This window comes from Anabrus simplex, chromosome 1, assembly GCF_040414725.1.
Source record: "Anabrus simplex isolate iqAnaSimp1 chromosome 1, ASM4041472v1, whole genome shotgun sequence".
In the NCBI taxonomy this organism is placed as follows: Eukaryota; Metazoa; Arthropoda; class Insecta; order Orthoptera; family Tettigoniidae; genus Anabrus; species Anabrus simplex.
Genome location: NC_090265.1, coordinates 1,035,524,444 through 1,035,542,185, shown reverse-complemented (window position 1 = coordinate 1,035,542,185; position 17,742 = coordinate 1,035,524,444). Strand labels below are relative to the sequence as shown.

Sequence of the window (17,742 nt, the reverse complement as noted above, 5' to 3'; positions counted from 1 at the left end):
TCCTTGGAGCTTTGGACTTAGTTCAACCGGTTGTACGTCCACACGTACAGAAGAAATATCAAAACAATGATTATATAGAGCATGGTATACGTGCTCTTAGTTCTGGATTATCATTGATATTACACTAATACTTCGTTGTCATGACAGAAGGATTTTATATTTAGGCTGTTTCTGACTCCTGTGCCAGTTTTCATCACCGAGTAGATCATTCACCAAACATAATCGATTGTGGAGTTTACGCCATCGTTTTTGCCGCATCCGCCACTTCATCAGAAATCCTTCGGGAGAACATGATGTCCATGAAAGAATGAGGTCTCACTTGAAAGAATTTTCGACCATTAAAGGCTGTATGAATTTCGTGTGTTAAATCAACATGAGACGACCATCCAACGTACCGAAACTCCACGAGGAAGACGAAAAGAGTAAACAAAGGCAGAAATGGCCAAGATAAAAATATACAGTTACGAGACAGACAACAGAAGCTAAAACGATACCTTTCGGGAAAGATGAACTGAGAAAATTTAAGCCACAGGAAAGAGAGTGTAATTCGCAGCCCTCTACGTCTAACATAAGAATGTTGGAAGTCGCGGAGTAAATGAGACAAGTTAAACTTATGGGACGAGGCAGTCATGGCTCCCCTTTATGCTCTTTCAGCAGTAAGTCAGCTACATATAATGAATAACAAATCACCTTCTGCTAGAAAAGTGATCTTGCTCATAAGGAACCATCAATCAATGTTAAGAAAACTTGAAACCGATTTATACACCATCCGAAAGAGCACAGTAAAATATGTGTAACCCTCGAATATTACAGTGTCCAATTGGATTGAAGTTTTTTGATCTTCTGGCGCGATGTAAAGAGAAGTGGGCGAAAGAGAGAGAGAGAGGGAGAGCATTGTGAGTGCAATGAACCATGTGAACATTGTAGGCCTGTTAAACTACGAATTCATTTCTTTTAAATCATAACGCAGTTATCACAAAACTTGGAATTCATTTCTACATGTTTAAAGGCTCAATTAAATACCTGCGGCTGTATTGTAATCGTATGAGGAACAAAAATATTCAAGGTAAATTTTAAACACTGTATGTATGAGTATGTACTGATTAAACAATTACATACCAACAATGTGGTAGTCGTGTTTAATCCCCTTCAACATATTCAATCTCCCGTGAATGATAATGGAAACAAAGAAAAAATGTTTGAAACACAACAGTTTCTTGCACAAGCTACATTTGAGTAAAGAAAGCTGATCAAAATTATTATTGTCCTCCATAAGAATTCGCAAGTACAAGTTCCTTTCCTAATACAATTGTCTGTGCTATTTTCAAAAGTTCCATTCAAGCTAATTAGGCCCGCTTAATTCCACCCATGTCTATGCGACAAACGAAAGCACGGTAAACATTCTTGATTGTAGATCAATGACATGCATTTGCTAATATTGTTACGCTGTTGCAAGATCACATCGATATTATTTAACACAACGAAATCACAGATATGTCGGTCAATCGTTTTGAACATTCGGAAAAATGCCCGTCTAACGGTTGTAATTCAGATGTTATTTTTCCTGGAATGATTTTCAGTTTAAACTTTTCAGGTCCATAGTTATTTAATGAAAGTCCTTCATTATTCAAATATTATCTTTGTGAGACACCCTGGAATCCAACAGTAAACAGCTGGATGGATCAGTACGAGGTAAAAATGTCAATTCCAGAAACACACGGAAAAGTTATTTTGTATTTTTTCCACATTTCGACCACTGCACAATTATATTAGGGACTTTAAACATACCCTGATGAACAGCTTGACTTGATGGTTTTTATTACTGCAGTACGATAAACAGACAGGTAAAGAGACATCCCATGCATGATACTCGTACGATTGGCATAACTGTGAAAGAATGCGTATATGCACTTTGCGAATGTGCAACACCACACACTATCTTCTTATCACGGCAACCAAGTATACTCCCGAAATGCGATTCTTTATTGATACCAGATTGATCTGCATTATACACATTGTCAGCACCATACTGTTCTCTAAGCAACACTGTCTTTTCTCTCCAGGAATGCAGTATGTTGTTAGTAGTTTAATCGTCGTCTTCTTTTTCTTTGGTGTGACAACCTGCGTAATTTTTCGTGATCCTATGTGAAAATGCTACTGCTTGAAATTCCATGTCGCACTTGCTTACAAGAATAAATCAAGTGATTTGACTTCTTCAGGGGCCCATTTTTGTAAGTTCATATTATGTACTATCGAGTTGTTCGCGCGAGCTTCCATAAATTTCTTAAACATCAACTAGTGCAACTGCTTATATTTATCTGTGACTGCTAAACTAGAAGATAGCTTGCAAATAAAATCCGCTTTTGCAATATCTTCCTTAAAACGGTACAACTGCGCCTCGTGCTTCAATCGAGAATATCTGTTTTTCATAAGAGTTCCATGATAAGTGAGGAAATGTTTGCTTTGGCTTCCACTTCCTCGTACTCATGTGTTTATAATCTTTCTTTTTTTCCAATGACCATTCCTGTATTGATGAAGGTGAAGTAGATTCTCCTGATGGAGATTCGTATTCGTCGGGCACTAACACTGTTTCAGATACTGGTTCGTATTCATTAATATCTAAAGTCTGGGTATATCTTATTTATGTATAAGACACCAATATACGTATGTACTAAATACTGAAACATCCTTTGATTAAAACGGAGAGCTGGAAATTTTCTTTTAAGTGATTATAAAACGCATTCACTACGTTAAGAGGGTTCACTTTTAATGGTGGAAGCTTACTTCGGAATGACCCGTACACAACTCACGATGCCTCACAGTGCTATCTTCCCCCCGCCCCTCTCTCTGCCCCGCTCGGTCGGTTCTCTTTACATCGCGCCAGCAGTTCGAAATAACTTCACTCCGACTGGACACTGACGATCCCCACCCGCACAACATTATCGCCCTGTAACTTGTAAATACATGCACGATGGGATGTAATATTTGTTGCGGTCCGATATCCTAATTGTGGTAAAACCTTCAACAATCATATTTACTATAATAGATCAAATAATAGGAGTTACAATGACATATAAATTGTGTTAATATATTAATGTTTTGCGTCCCTGGACGTATAACGTACATATAAAAGACTTGTGACCTGGCAATGGACGTATTAACTCACAGAGACTTCCAATATGGAGCCAAACATGTATGGTGTGAAACATGTATGTATTCCCTTAGATTGTTTTAAAAAAGCGATTGTTTTTAGGGAATAAAAAAGATAACGCAAGTGCGAGAATAGAAAAAAAGACGATTAAAGAGAACAGTACAGGGTGATCACAAAGTCCCATTACCGCCCACCGCGTGACCACATAGAGTCTATTGTGTTAATGTGGGATCATGGCAGAGGGCAACTTTCAGTTAGTGTGACTATTCTTTATTATTTATTCCAGAGTGTCTGTGTGTACACCATAATTTTCATAACAGAGTATGATTGTCCTCCATGGACGATGTGAAATTCTCCTCAATATTGCTGCATGATGGCAGTAAATGCACGTCGAAGAACATTTTAAGTTCGTCAATTGTCTCGTAACGTGCGGTAGCAACCTCCTGTTTAATGAACCCCCATAATGCACTGTAGCAAGATCACAGATCAGGACTTCGGGGTGGCCACTCCAAAGGCGCAGGCAAATGGACAGAGCTACGTCCAATCCATTTATCAGGAAATACCTAATTGAGATATTCTCTAATGGCAATAGCATAATGGGCTAGTGCTCTATCCTGCTGGAACCATATACGACCGAACAGTCCCTGGCCTTGCAGATGTGGAATAAACCAATCACGTAACATGGTGAGACACGCAATTTGATTCAGAGCACCGTCAAAGATATATGGTCCTACCAACTGGGTAGACATTGCAGTCCAGATCATATCATGTGGTGGGTTGTGTTCCAGTTCTTCATAAAAATATGGGTTTTCTTTACTTCAGAAATACATGTTTCTCGCCTTTTCACTGCGTTAAACCGCACACTCGACCGAGAAAAACACTTCTCCCTCGGAGGAAAGGTTGTAAAGACATTGAGCATTCACCACAAGTCTGATGACGTTTTTGCATGTCATTATCACTTAATTAGTTTACTAACGAATGTTTAAATGCCTTTAACTTCAAATCCTTATTCATATTACACCCGTCCATTGCCCGGGGATATAGAAGGTTCGTAGGTTCTTGTGATATGCCTCAGCTAATGTCAGTCGTGACGCATAATTCCCCACCCAGGGCATGGACATCCAACAACTGTTTATGCAGTTGGACTAGCATTTGACGCAAGACGTTCATGATTATGGTAATAATAGTATCCACTAAACTTCGCAAGGCTAAATATATCTCATTTAAATAAGGAAACGAATATTAGTTTCTTGGAAGGACCTTTTTCCAATTTAATGAAATCAAAACTTAACTCAGTACAATAATAATACATTGTATGATGATTGGATAATAGCTAGATAGACGAACGAAAATCTCTGTTGGCTAAATACTTAAAAACATCATTATTTAAACCTTGATTGAAAATACTAACTTGATGGAAACGAATATGGAACTTGCTGAAGGCAAATCATCATTATTTATCATTAATTGTCCGCCCGCAATGAATAATAGGATCGAATAAAATTTCATTCAATTTTTTTTTTTAAACTACACTTGCCTTTATCTTCACTTATCCAAGATTTCATTTTAAAATACCCTACATTTTATCCATTATCTCAGAAATTACCCAATTGCTAACCAACTTGAGTTCTCTAATGGTGACCAGTTTCAATATAAATATCCATAAAGTGCACACAGTGTAGGAAAACCCACATAATAATTGGATCTCATATCGACATAACTCAACAACAGCATGTCCCAGGAATCCGTATCAGCCACCTAAATAGAACACAATATCTAGCCGCTACAAATCATAAATAATCCAAAAGAATGATTAACAGTAACTGCTTCCACCGGCACTGCCCTCCTGAAAGAAAATCTTGAAGGCACACTATCTACGGGAAACAGACTATAAGCAACTACGCAAGACTACAATCTACTACCAGGTGACAACAATTCGATAAATACGACCTTCTACTTCACACATATGCTTATTAAATGTTGAAAACGTCTAATTAGTGACCATTTCCTCAAATTAACTGGTATCTGCATCGTATCCCGTCGCGAAACAGTGTTTCGATGATCATATAACAATCCCTACGCTCGACCTTCGGACATCTTACATCACCAAAATAACAACGACACAAATGCTTGCCTATTCTGGGTTCTTAATTGGATGACGAGCGCTTAAATCCATCTCTAACTCTCAAACAATTATTTATCACACTCCCATTATCTATTTTCCAACGAGACACTTCCCATAACAATATTAATTCATCATAAAACACTTTATAGACGACCCTGTCCTTATTATTCACCATGTTCAAGCACATCATACATATTCACACATTACTTACCCAAGAGAATTCACAAGCATTCCCGAAGAATCTCCTTTATCATTACCAAATCGCAATCAACGCAACACTAATTTCACGAAACATTCGCCACTACGCAATAAACACGTATTGTATTATCATGCAGAAGACCTTCTACAAATAAATATTAAAATAAAGTCACCTCACGAAGTATTCGTGCAACACAAGTATGGTTCACTAATGAAGACACCGCATTCCTCCATTCACCGTAAACGTGAAGAAGATTCCGAGTAACTCGCGGTAAGGCACGTATTTACAAGCTAAATCTTGCGTGTAATAGATGATCTTAATATTACAACCTCGGACATAACCGTAATCACAGTAACCGGGCACTAAATGATAGTCGCATTAGGTCACTCAAGTTGTTTAAATTTACGTCACTTCATTATGAAAGGAAAAATACATTCTACTCTACAGCTATGCAACTACAAGAAAATAGGGTAAAGAAAACGAAATCTTGGTACTTATCAGTGAAGATTAGGTGATACCGCTCTCAGTCCTTTGCTCCATTGGTCATAGTTTTGGCCCTCACTTCGGCATTATCTCCCGGGCCTGTCAGGATATCGGAATGTTTAAGCACTCATAATCATTTCCATCATTACATCATGTGAAAATCTTCATACATTTTTGAGTCCATGGACCTGAAACTTAGAAAAACAAAATTAACACAGTGACACAGGCGTTTTACACTATCTCACAGTTATTTCCGAAACTTCCCTTGTTCAGTATTAAAACTTCAGATCGCTATTCGACACAGTAATATTATTTTATATATCACGTTCTCAAATATTTCTCTTAGGTTCTGCGAACGTAGACGTTCCCTTTAAAGACGTGCTAATTACTGTCAGTTCAACCTTCAATCTCCGTTTTTATACGCCATACATTACTCATAAACAAAAGCTCATTACCATTGTTATGCTAATAATATCGGTCTGCATTCCATACGTTAGGCTCAACTCACTGACTTGTAACCTCTCTTCCATCTGTTTTTGACGGTTCGAATGCGAATTCCAAGATAACGTGATCCCATCTGACTGGAAAGATGTACAAAGGAACACTTCACCATTGTCTTTATGACGTATGTAATCGACCTAACCTCTTCAGCGCCGCCTTGATCCTGTTACATATGGCATCAATTCATGGCCTCCTTCATGACACCGCTGGACCTGAATATCATATAGTCGACTTACTTCTTAATACTGTTGAGAATGTGAAATTATTTTGCTACTCTCTGCTCACCTATAAGATAATATTTCGTGACTGTAAGCGTGCGGTGACCACGGGGTTTTGAGCTTAGGAATTTCATTCCTCATCTTATATCCATCCCATTTCTTGTCTGAATGGGCGAGTTATTCTAGATATTTGACCCAGCTGGATGTATTTCCGAGTAATTCCTGTTAACCATTCCTTTAGCATGACCTTCAATGGCTCAACAGCCGACTCACTTGCCATTGGACGGTCATATTTCCCCCCTTACTTGAAAGAAATTTCGGACGTCAGTAGGAAATTTCTCCTCATGTGTACCAAAATTATAATTCGTTCTCAATGTCATATTCCATTTGAGGAATCAATATAATATGTCCGGAAAACTCGCAATTCATATTAATTGAATAGTTGTTCTTCGTTACAACACGTCCTGTTACACGTTCTATCGTCCCTCTTAGTCTTTGATATTCCTCGTAACATATCCAACGGGCTTGACCCTATTCCTCCGTAGATGTATATTCGTTAAATTCATCCTCTGTTTTACTATCTTCAAAAATAACGTTTACTTCTTCTTCAACAGTGATCGGAAAATAATATTTTCTCAAGTTTGAGGCATTAAATATGGAAACATTTCCAGAATCTAAGCTCTGAATTTTGTATGAATTATTATCCAAAACCTCGATGATTTTGAATGGCCCAATAAACAGATGAGCGAATTTTGAATAAAATTTAGCAGCAGGGTTTGACGTGGCCGGTTTCTTCACTAACACGAAAGTTCCAATTTCTAGTGGTTTCCGAAATCTTCTGTGCCGTAATTTCTTGAGCCTTTTTTCCGCCTGTTTTTCCATGCGCAGTCGGGCTTGCTGAATGATCTCCTCCTCGTTAGGTAGGTCTTCTGTAGGCTTACTTATAACCTCGTTCCAAGGACGATTAGGATACTTATTCAGGTGGACAACGCTAGGGATATTGTCGATCGATTCATGCCATGTGTTGTTTAAGCATTCAGTGATCGTTGGTAAGAATGTGGCCCATGTCCAGTGACGTTCAGAACAAAATACTCTGCAATATTTCGACAGCTCTCGCATTATCCTCTCAGCCGCATTTGATTCTGGATGACGTATGGAACTGAACTTGTGCTGTATTCCCATTCTTTTTAAGGCCTCTGAAAATTCTACTGACGTAAATTGAGTTCCGTGGTCGGTTAAGACACAGTTCGGCTTGCCCATCTGAGGTATGACATACCTCTCCAAACTCCTAATGATGGCTTTGGAATTTGCTTTCCTGATAGGTTGCAACGACACGAACTTGGACATGATATCAAGGACAACTAGAATGAAACGATTCCCGCGTTTGCTAACTGGTAATCCTCCGTATAGATCCATCGCAAATATGTCACGGGGCTTTTCTGGTATTACAGAGATCGGTTGCTGGTACAGTGAAGTGGAATTATACTTTACACGCTGGCACGTATCACAAGTTCTGATAACTTTCCTTATTGTTCTTCGAAATCCAACCCAGGTAAATGTTTCTCCTATAGTTGCTATCAGCTTGTCTACTCCTCCATGGCCGATCATTCGATGTATGTACCAGACCAGTTTACACCTTAAACTGCGTGGAACTACAACTCGTAACCTTTCCTTTTCCTTATCCACAAATTTATATAGGAGGTTATTGTCATAAACATAGTTGGCCGTTAGCATATTTGCTTCCTGGTTTCCATGACCATCATCGGTAGTTCTTCTTCGACACTCTTCTATTATGGGTTTTAAGGACGAATCATTAAGTTGCAACTTTGATAGACATTTCAAATCCTCAAGACATTCTTCGTCTTCTTTGGTCATTTCCACCATGTTAACCTCTGGTATGTCCTCCACCGGATTTCGACTCAAACTGTCTGCCAAGATATTGGATTTACCGGCACAGAACTCGATTTGAAGATCAAATTGCTGTGCGTAGAGGGCCCACCTTGACACTCTCTCGCTTGTCAAAGATGATTTTAATACAAATGTCAGAGCCTTGTGATCAGTTCGGACCACTATAGGGTACCCATAAATCATTTTCCTCCACTGCTGGAGCGCATACACGATCGCTAACATCTCTAGCTCCGTCGTCGTATATTTCGTTTCATGACCGCGTAACTTCCGACTTATAAATGCCAAGTAAGTCTTTCTCTTCTCTACGTCGTCATATTCCTGATATAATACAGCTCCAACTCCTATTAACGAAGCATCTGACTGTATAATAAATTTTAAATCAAAATTTGGATAGCCCAACTTAACATTATTCGCCATCAATTCCTTTGTTTTCCTGAAAGCTCGATCATGACGTTCAGTCCAGTGCCATCGATTGTTAGTCTTCAGGAGCTCTTGTAGAGGTGCTACTGTTTCAGTATAATCTGGGCAGTGATTAGAGAAGAATCCCGTCATTCCTAAAAATTGCCGGATATGCTTTATCCTTCTCGGTCTGGGAAATTCACATATGGCCTGGATTTTAAGAGGATTCGGTTTGATCCCCGTTCCATCAATTATATGCCCAACGAAAAGAATTTCTGGCTGGCAGAATTTTGATTTAGATCTGTTAATTTTGAACCCTGCTTCCTCTAAATTAGCCAATAATCGTTCTAACTTGGTCATGTGATCTTCAAACGTGACCGTTGCTAGCACAATGTCGTCAACATAAATGGTGACAGACTCCTTGAGTTCTGGCCATAACCACAAATGGGTGTTCAAACACTATTTCCCCGATCTCAATAGGCAAATAGGTTTGTATCTTGCATTTAGTGATTTTATCTGGGATAATTCCTCTGATTTTTACACCTGAAACTGGAATTACAGGAATCTTAAGTCTGTCCTGCAATCCTAAGAACAGTATTTTCGAGATTATGCTGATACTTGCCCCTGTATCCAATAATGATGACACGTGAATACCAAATACCGTTACTGTAATTATCGGAAGTCCTCTTTTTAAATCTATCGTTTTGGGCTGATTATCCTCCAGCAGTTCTTCGGGTTCAAATGCCCATGACTCTATGGTAGCTATTATCCAATCATCTCCCTTATAATTATGTCTTATTTTAACTACATCGTTCTCTGTTGATCCCAGAACGAAGTTTTTTTTTTCACACCGTTCCTCTCTTTATTGCCGTCATCAAATGGTACCGCTCCAGGATTGAGTTTTGCATTTGTGCTGTTTCTCTTAAGCTGCTGCTGATATTCCAAACTCGTTGCACCTATGCAATCAGCATTAATATCCTGACTCTGGATTGCATTTTCCCATTGCTTCTTTTCTTGTTGTTTCTTTAGCTCTTCAATGTATTTCTTTTTCTCGTGGTTTATCTCTTCTTCTTGACTTCCATCTCGCTGTCTCATGTCCTCATTATCTCTATTTCTTTGATATGGCCATCTGCTTCTATGGTTGACCCATCTTGAGCTCCTTCGATATCGTGGGTATCTCCTATTCCCATTCTGGGGTGGTGCCCATCTCTGATATTGCCGGTCCTCCTTGAGATTTTTGTACCTCGCTTGCCTTCTTTCTTGGGCATGGCGGTATGAATTATTATCTCTCCCTGCTTCTTCTGATTCTACCGGTGTCGCAACATTAACAACCGGGTCAGCATGCCTTATCATTCGGTTACCGGTTTGCGATGACGTGCTATCAAGCTGTCTTAGAACAGACTCAGCGTGTACTGCAGACTGTACATTCGCCGCTGTCAATAATCGTTGAACGTCTGGAGGGAATTGCTTTACTATCGCCCTGACCATCTCTAACTCTGTTGGTGGTGAGTCCAGTTCTTTAAGGCGATGGAATTGCATTGTAAAGTAGTCTGAGAAGCGACTCGGTCCACCCAGTGAATACTTCTTTGAGTACAATTCTAACCGGATATTTTGTTGCGTATCAATATTCCAAAATTTCTCCAAGAACGCCTGCTTGAATCCGTCATAATCTTCAAATATATAGCGGAACGCTTTGAACCACACCAACGGTGTTCCTTCCAAATGTCGCTCTACAGTCTTAAGTCGTCTCTCCATCGGTATTTTGGCTTCACGAAAGTATTCATCCATCTCACGCACAAATCCACGGGGTGTCATTCCTGATCCGATATTGCCTGAGAATTTCTTAGGCCTATCTTCATGTGTGCGGATAACATTAATTATTTGCATACCGTTTCCTACATGAGTAATGCCACTTTCGCTGGTTTCAATATTGAATGCTGGCATTTCGGACTGACATTCTGATTCTGTATTCTTCCCAGTCTCCATCGATACCTGTCGATCTGTGAAAGATGATACCAACTTCTTCGTTGCCTCATTTTCAATCTTCAGACATTGCATGTCCTTCTGGATCGTATTAAGATTATCACTCAGCTTCTTAATTTGTTGATCCATTAAGGTTTTATTTTCGTCTGATTCTTTCATGATCAAGTCAAATTTATTATTGATCTGTTCCCTTGCCAATGTTACATCATTAAGCACCGTTTGGTTAGCATTTTCCATTTCTTCCGTAATCTTCTTGAATTTCTCTTCCCAGCTGGCACTTTTCTCTGTCATCCTTCCTTGCACCGTGACTACTTCCTCTTTAAGTTCTTTTATTTCTCGATCAACCTGGGTTTGAAGGTCACTGACATTCAGTCTTAATTCAGCTTTCAACTCAGTGAATTTTTCCTGAATATCCTTCTTATTTTCATTAATTGCCATAGCGACTTCCTCTCTCAAGTTCTTCATGTCGTCTCCTAGTGACGTCACCTCTTCCTGCATGGTCTTGAAATTCTGTTGGACCACCTCGGTGATCTCACGCAAATTACCTTGAATCTCATTCTTAATTCCTTCCTGCATTTCCACTCTGAGCCTACTTTGTGTCTCCAATAATCTGTTTTGAATAAGCTCATGGCTCTCCTGAATTTCTCTTCTTGAAGCTTCCCGTGCGTCATGAATTTCCTTTATGGTGACTTCTTTTATCCTTTCTTGTGCTTCATGAATCTCTCTAGTCGAAGTTTCTTGTGCATCATGGATCTCTTTTGTTATAGCTTCCTGGGCATCATGAATCTTTTTAATACTTTCTTGCATTGATTGATTTTCCTTTGTCGTGGCTTCCTGTGTCTCTTGCATCTTTGTCATCTTTCCTGCCAACTCTTCCAACAACGCTTTTACTTGTGCCAACGATGCCATTTAAAAAAATATTGTCGCAAGTTAAATATAGTACTAACAGTCTCTAAGTTCCCTATCACTCAAGTTACCTAACACTAACACCTAATCCTACGCGAATATACTTCAACTATTTGAATGCTTAAATCCTTCCAGACCCGGAATCAATGCCAAAGTGAACGACCAATAATACGATAAATGCAAGTGAGTTAATTGCGGACACTTCAGTTTAAGTAAATTAATAACTCTTAGCCAACAGAGTTTGCCTACAGATTATCCTTCCAATCTACCAACCTATAATTATGCCTTGCTCGAAACGTCTCCTGCCTTTTAATATTTTGCGTAGCTCTGTAATAAATGTAAGTATTAATCATATCCATTACCCCAGTCCAAACTCTGCATAACATAAATCTCCCACGGTGGACAATAAGTGTGCTCTTGCCTGCACGTATGAGCATTGAATTACTCAGTCATCCTCTATTTCGAATTCTGCTGTTGGTTGTCAAGAAAACCTTCTCTTAATTTGGCTTCACGTATGGGCGCCAGAATACACCCGTCCATTGCCCGGGGATATAGAAGGTTCGTAGGTTCTTGTGATATGCCTCAGCTAATGTCAGTCGTGACGCATAATTCCCCACCCAGGGCATGGACATCCAACAACTGTTTATGCAGTTGGACTAGCATTTGACGCAAGACGTTCATGATTATGGTAATAATAGTATCCACTAAACTTCGCAAGGCTAAATATATCTCATTTAAATAAGGAAACGAATATTAGTTTCTTGGAAGGACCTTTTTCCAATTTAATGAAATCAAAACTTAACTCAGTACAATAATAATACATTGTATGATGATTGGATAATAGCTAGATAGACGAACGAAAATCTCTGTTGGCTAAATACTTAAAAACATCATTATTTAAACCTTGATTGAAAATACTAACTTGATGGAAACGAATATGGAACTTGCTGAAGGCAAATCATCATTATTTATCATTAATTGTCCGCCCGCAATGAATAATAGGATCGAATAAAATTTCATTCAATTTTTTTTTTTAAACTACACTTGCCTTTATCTTCACTTATCCAAGATTTCATTTTAAAATACCCTACATTTTATCCATTATCTCAGAAATTACCCAATTGCTAACCAACTTGAGTTCTCTAATGGTGACCAGTTTCAATATAAATATCCATAAAGTGCACACAGTGTAGGAAAACCCACATAATAATTGGATCTCATATCGACATAACTCAACAACAGCATGTCCCAGGAATCCGTATCAGCCACCTAAATAGAACACAATATCTAGCCGCTACAAATCATAAATAATCCAAAAGAATGATTAACAGTAACTGCTTCCACCGGCACTGCCCTCCTGAAAGAAAATCTTGAAGGCACACTATCTACGGGAAACAGACTATAAGCAACTACGCAAGACTACAATCTACTACCAGGTGACAACAATTCGATAAATACGACCTTCTACTTCACACATATGCTTATTAAATGTTGAAAACGTCTAATTAGTGACCATTTCCTCAAATTAACTGGTATCTGCATCGTATCCCGTCGCGAAACAGTGTTTCGATGATCATATAACAATCCCTACGCTCGACCTTCGGACATCTTACATCACCAAAATAACAACGACACAAATGCTTGCCTATTCTGGGTTCTTAATTGGATGACGAGCGCTTAAATCCATCTCTAACTCTCAAACAATTATTTATCACACTCCCATTATCTATTTTCCAACGAGACACTTCCCATAACAATATTAATTCATCATAAAACACTTTATAGACGACCCTGTCCTTATTATTCACCATGTTCAAGCACATCATACATATTCACACATTACTTACCCAAGAGAATTCACAAGCATTCCCGAAGAATCTCCTTTATCATTACCAAATCGCAATCAACGCAACACTAATTTCACGAAACATTCGCCACTACGCAATAAACACGTATTGTATTATCATGCAGAAGACCTTCTACAAATAAATATTAAAATAAAGTCACCTCACGAAGTATTCGTGCAACACAAGTATGGTTCACTAATGAAGACACCGCATTCCTCCATTCACCGTAAACGTGAAGAAGATTCCGAGTAACTCGCGGTAAGGCACGTATTTACAAGCTAAATCTTGCGTGTAATAGATGATCTTAATATTACAACCTCGGACATAACCGTAATCACAGTAACCGGGCACTAAATGATAGTCGCATTAGGTCACTCAAGTTGTTTAAATTTACGTCACTTCATTATGAAAGGAAAAATACATTCTACTCTACAGCTATGCAACTACAAGAAAATAGGGTAAAGAAAACGAAATCTTGGTACTTATCAGTGAAGATTAGGTGATACCGCTCTCAGTCCTTTGCTCCATTGGTCATAGTTTTGGCCCTCACTTCGGCATTATCTCCCGGGCCTGTCAGGATATCGGAATGTTTAAGCACTCATAATCATTTCCATCATTACATCATGTGAAAATCTTCATACATTTTTGAGTCCATGGACCTGAAACTTAGAAAAACAAAATTAACACAGTGACACAGGCGTTTTACACTATCTCACAGTTATTTCCGAAACTTCCCTTGTTCAGTATTAAAACTTCAGATCGCTATTCGACACAGTAATATTATTTTATATATCACGTTCTCAAATATTTCTCTTAGGTTCTGCGAACGTAGACGTTCCCTTTAAAGACGTGCTAATTACTGTCAGTTCAACCTTCAATCTCCGTTTTTATACGCCATACATTACTCATAAACAAAAGCTCATTACCATTGTTATGCTAATAATATCGGTCTGCATTCCATACGTTAGGCTCAACTCACTGACTTGTAACCTCTCTTCCATCTGTTTTTGACGGTTCGAATGCGAATTCCAAGATAACGTGATCCCATCTGACTGGAAAGATGTACAAAGGAACACTTCACCATTGTCTTTATGACGTATGTAATCGACCTAACCTCTTCAGCGCCGCCTTGATCCTGTTACATATGGCATCAATTCATGGCCTCCTTCATGACACCGCTGGACCTGAATATCATATAGTCGACTTACTTCTTAATACTGTTGAGAATGTGAAATTATTTTGCTACTCTCTGCTCACCTATAAGATAATATTTCGTGACTGTAAGCGTGCGGTGACCACGGGGTTTTGAGCTTAGGAATTTCATTCCTCATCTTATATCCATCCCATTTCTTGTCTGAATGGGCGAGTTATTCTAGATATTTGACCCAGCTGGATGTATTTCCGAGTAATTCCTGTTAACCATTCCTTTAGCATGACCTTCAATGGCTCAACAGCCGACTCACTTGCCATTGGACGGTCATAATATGTTTTTGTTGTGTCGACTTTGGAACTCCCAATTCCTGTGACCGCTTACGAATGGATATTTTTGGCGAACGTTTGACTGACGCTGCAGCGTTCACACACGTTTCCAGTCGTGTTGATGGTCGTCCAGAGCGAGACTTATCTTTTATGCAACCAGTTGCAAAGACCTTTTCCACCCACCGTATAATTGTTGCCTTTGGTGGGGAAATTGAGGAAATCTTTCAGTGAAATATCTATAATTGATTTTCCTGTCTGGGGCCATTCGTGAGCCCACGTGCTCAATACGATCCGTACCTCCATGGTGTAAGTGGAAACATCAGCCACGATTTTGATGTATATCAACACCTGCAACAATAAGAAACAATAATTCATTAATATCTATGTAATACATATAGGGTAATGGGATTTTGTGATCACCCTGTATATGTATCATAGTGACAATAAAGTTGTTACACAAAGAAGTGAACGTATTCTCGTGAGATATTTTTCTTTCGTAAAAAAATCGCATACTGAGAATGAGAAATGGCGACCGTGACAGGATTTGATAGAAAACGAGAAGTACCCAGGCAGTTTCGACTTCGAAGTCACCTCGGAGAAGGAAAAAACGGCGGGGTAAGCATTATGCTTGCACAATCAACTACTTTGATCGAGGCCCAGTCTAAAAACATCGAGACCCAATCTGAAAAACTCGAAGGGAAAATCGAGGCCCAGTCTCAAGAAATAAAGGGCCGAACCAATTTCTGGGTCAAAGACCTGAAATAAGATAGTTCAAAAATTAACGACAAGATCAGCAGCGTAGAATTAGATGTATGTAAAGTAGTAACTGGTATGCACAACTTGGAAAACAAAGTCCAGGAAAAGATTGGAGAAATCGAGCGGAATCCAACAGTTTTAGAACCGAAGTAGGCCAGAAATTTACGAAGTTTGAATCCGAGGTTAATAGAAAATTTTAACCCTGGAGGAAAACACCTCTGTAGCCAGTGGTCAACCTAGCCGAGGTATGGACCCCCCCCTTGGGATACCGATCGATCCAAGAGTAATCAAAGACAGCCTACCCGAATTTCATGAGACACTCGAGGAGTGTCCTAAAACATTTCTAAGGACACCGGAGTCTCTACTGGGTAGGACAAATATACCTACGGAAATATATTTGCAAACTGTCAGCCAGCAGCTAAAAGTGTCAGCAGGGGCTTGGTGGCAGAACATTAAAGGACTTAGCCTCGACTTGGAGGAATTTAAGAAATAATTCGTCCAGAGATTTGACTCGGAGTCTATCCAAACTTCAGCAGAAGAAAAGTTCCTAACTGAAGCGCAAACCAGGGGAATGAGAGCAGGAGCTTTCGTAATTCAAAAACCAGCTCTTTAAGCGTGTCCGCGAAAGGGAAAATATTGATACGAGCGTACCTTATATAATTGAACTGCTACATGATAAGTTTCGATCGCGTATTAAGGTGGCACAACCAAAAACCTTTGAAGAGTTGCGTCACATCGTAGTAAATTTAGACGAAGAAACAAGTTAGCATACCTCAGAAACGAAAACCTCAACAGCGGCGGAACCCCAGAAATGCTGCCGATGCGGGAAGACCGGACATTTTAGATGGCAATGGCCGGAAAACTAGCTTGGGACCGTTCGAGTTGGGGTAAGGTGGGTTCCGGAAGAATGAAGAAGCCCAAGATTCATGACACCTGGTTAGAAGGTAAACATATTGGTTAAAGCTGTAGTGATGATGAACCTAATTCACCCCACCCGGCTATTAACTTGACGATTGATGATAAACCTTCAATCGCTATCCTTGACACTCAAGCTTCACACTCGTTTGTGAGCAGGAATTTGGCAAAATTATTAAAACCTTTTCTTCCTGCTAAGATGGTAACAGGCAGTGGGGGAGGGGGGGAACTCATCGCATGCATTTCCCGACTGAGGGTTGTACCTTTCTTCAAGTCAAGTGCTCTACTGAAGTCATAGGTATACCGGTGAGGGTTGTCAAGGATTTGATGCCTGACATAAAATTAGGACACGACTTCTTAGCTAAATATGGTGTAGTGATAGATTACACAGCCAATGAAATATTCTTTGGTAATAGAAACAGAATTAGGCTGGCACGGGTTGAAAATGAAGCCTTTGAGTCTGAAACTTTAGAACCAATGTACTGGCCGAACTGAAAACAGGACTGTTGAGGGTGGACGAGAAGGAAGACCTTGAGAAGTTGCTGAATAAGTTCCTTGAGGTCATTACTGATAGAATCGAATTTACCACAACGGCAAAACATAAAATAATTAGTAAGGAAAATGCCCCAGGTGAACAAAGGCCCTACCCACTTAACACAGATAAACGAAAATTTATAGTTAAAAAGTCAAGGAAATGGAGAACCAGGGATTGATTGGACCTTCAGTATCAGGATGGGCTTCTCCACTAGTACTACCTAAGAAGAAAAATGGTGATTACCGATTTTGTGTGGAACTCCGTAAGATATATAAGACTATCAGATGCCTACACCATGCCGGATCTCCACTATCTGATAAAGTGAGTGAGTGGGGGC

At 39.3% G+C, this 17,742-nt stretch overlaps 1 protein-coding gene across 1 annotated transcript in view; it reads right to left on the bottom strand.

Annotated features, from left to right (window-relative positions):
• Window positions 1-15,203: 15,203 nt before the first annotated feature.
• The window catches only part of LOC136875814 (uncharacterized), a 314,781-nt gene continuing 312,242 nt past the window's right edge, over window positions 15,204-17,742 (bottom strand). Inside the window, exon 2 of the transcript XR_010860522.2 lies at window positions 15,204-15,547. The gene's annotated coding sequence lies outside the window, so the exon portion shown is untranslated. The remainder of the gene's footprint in view (window positions 15,548-17,742) is intronic.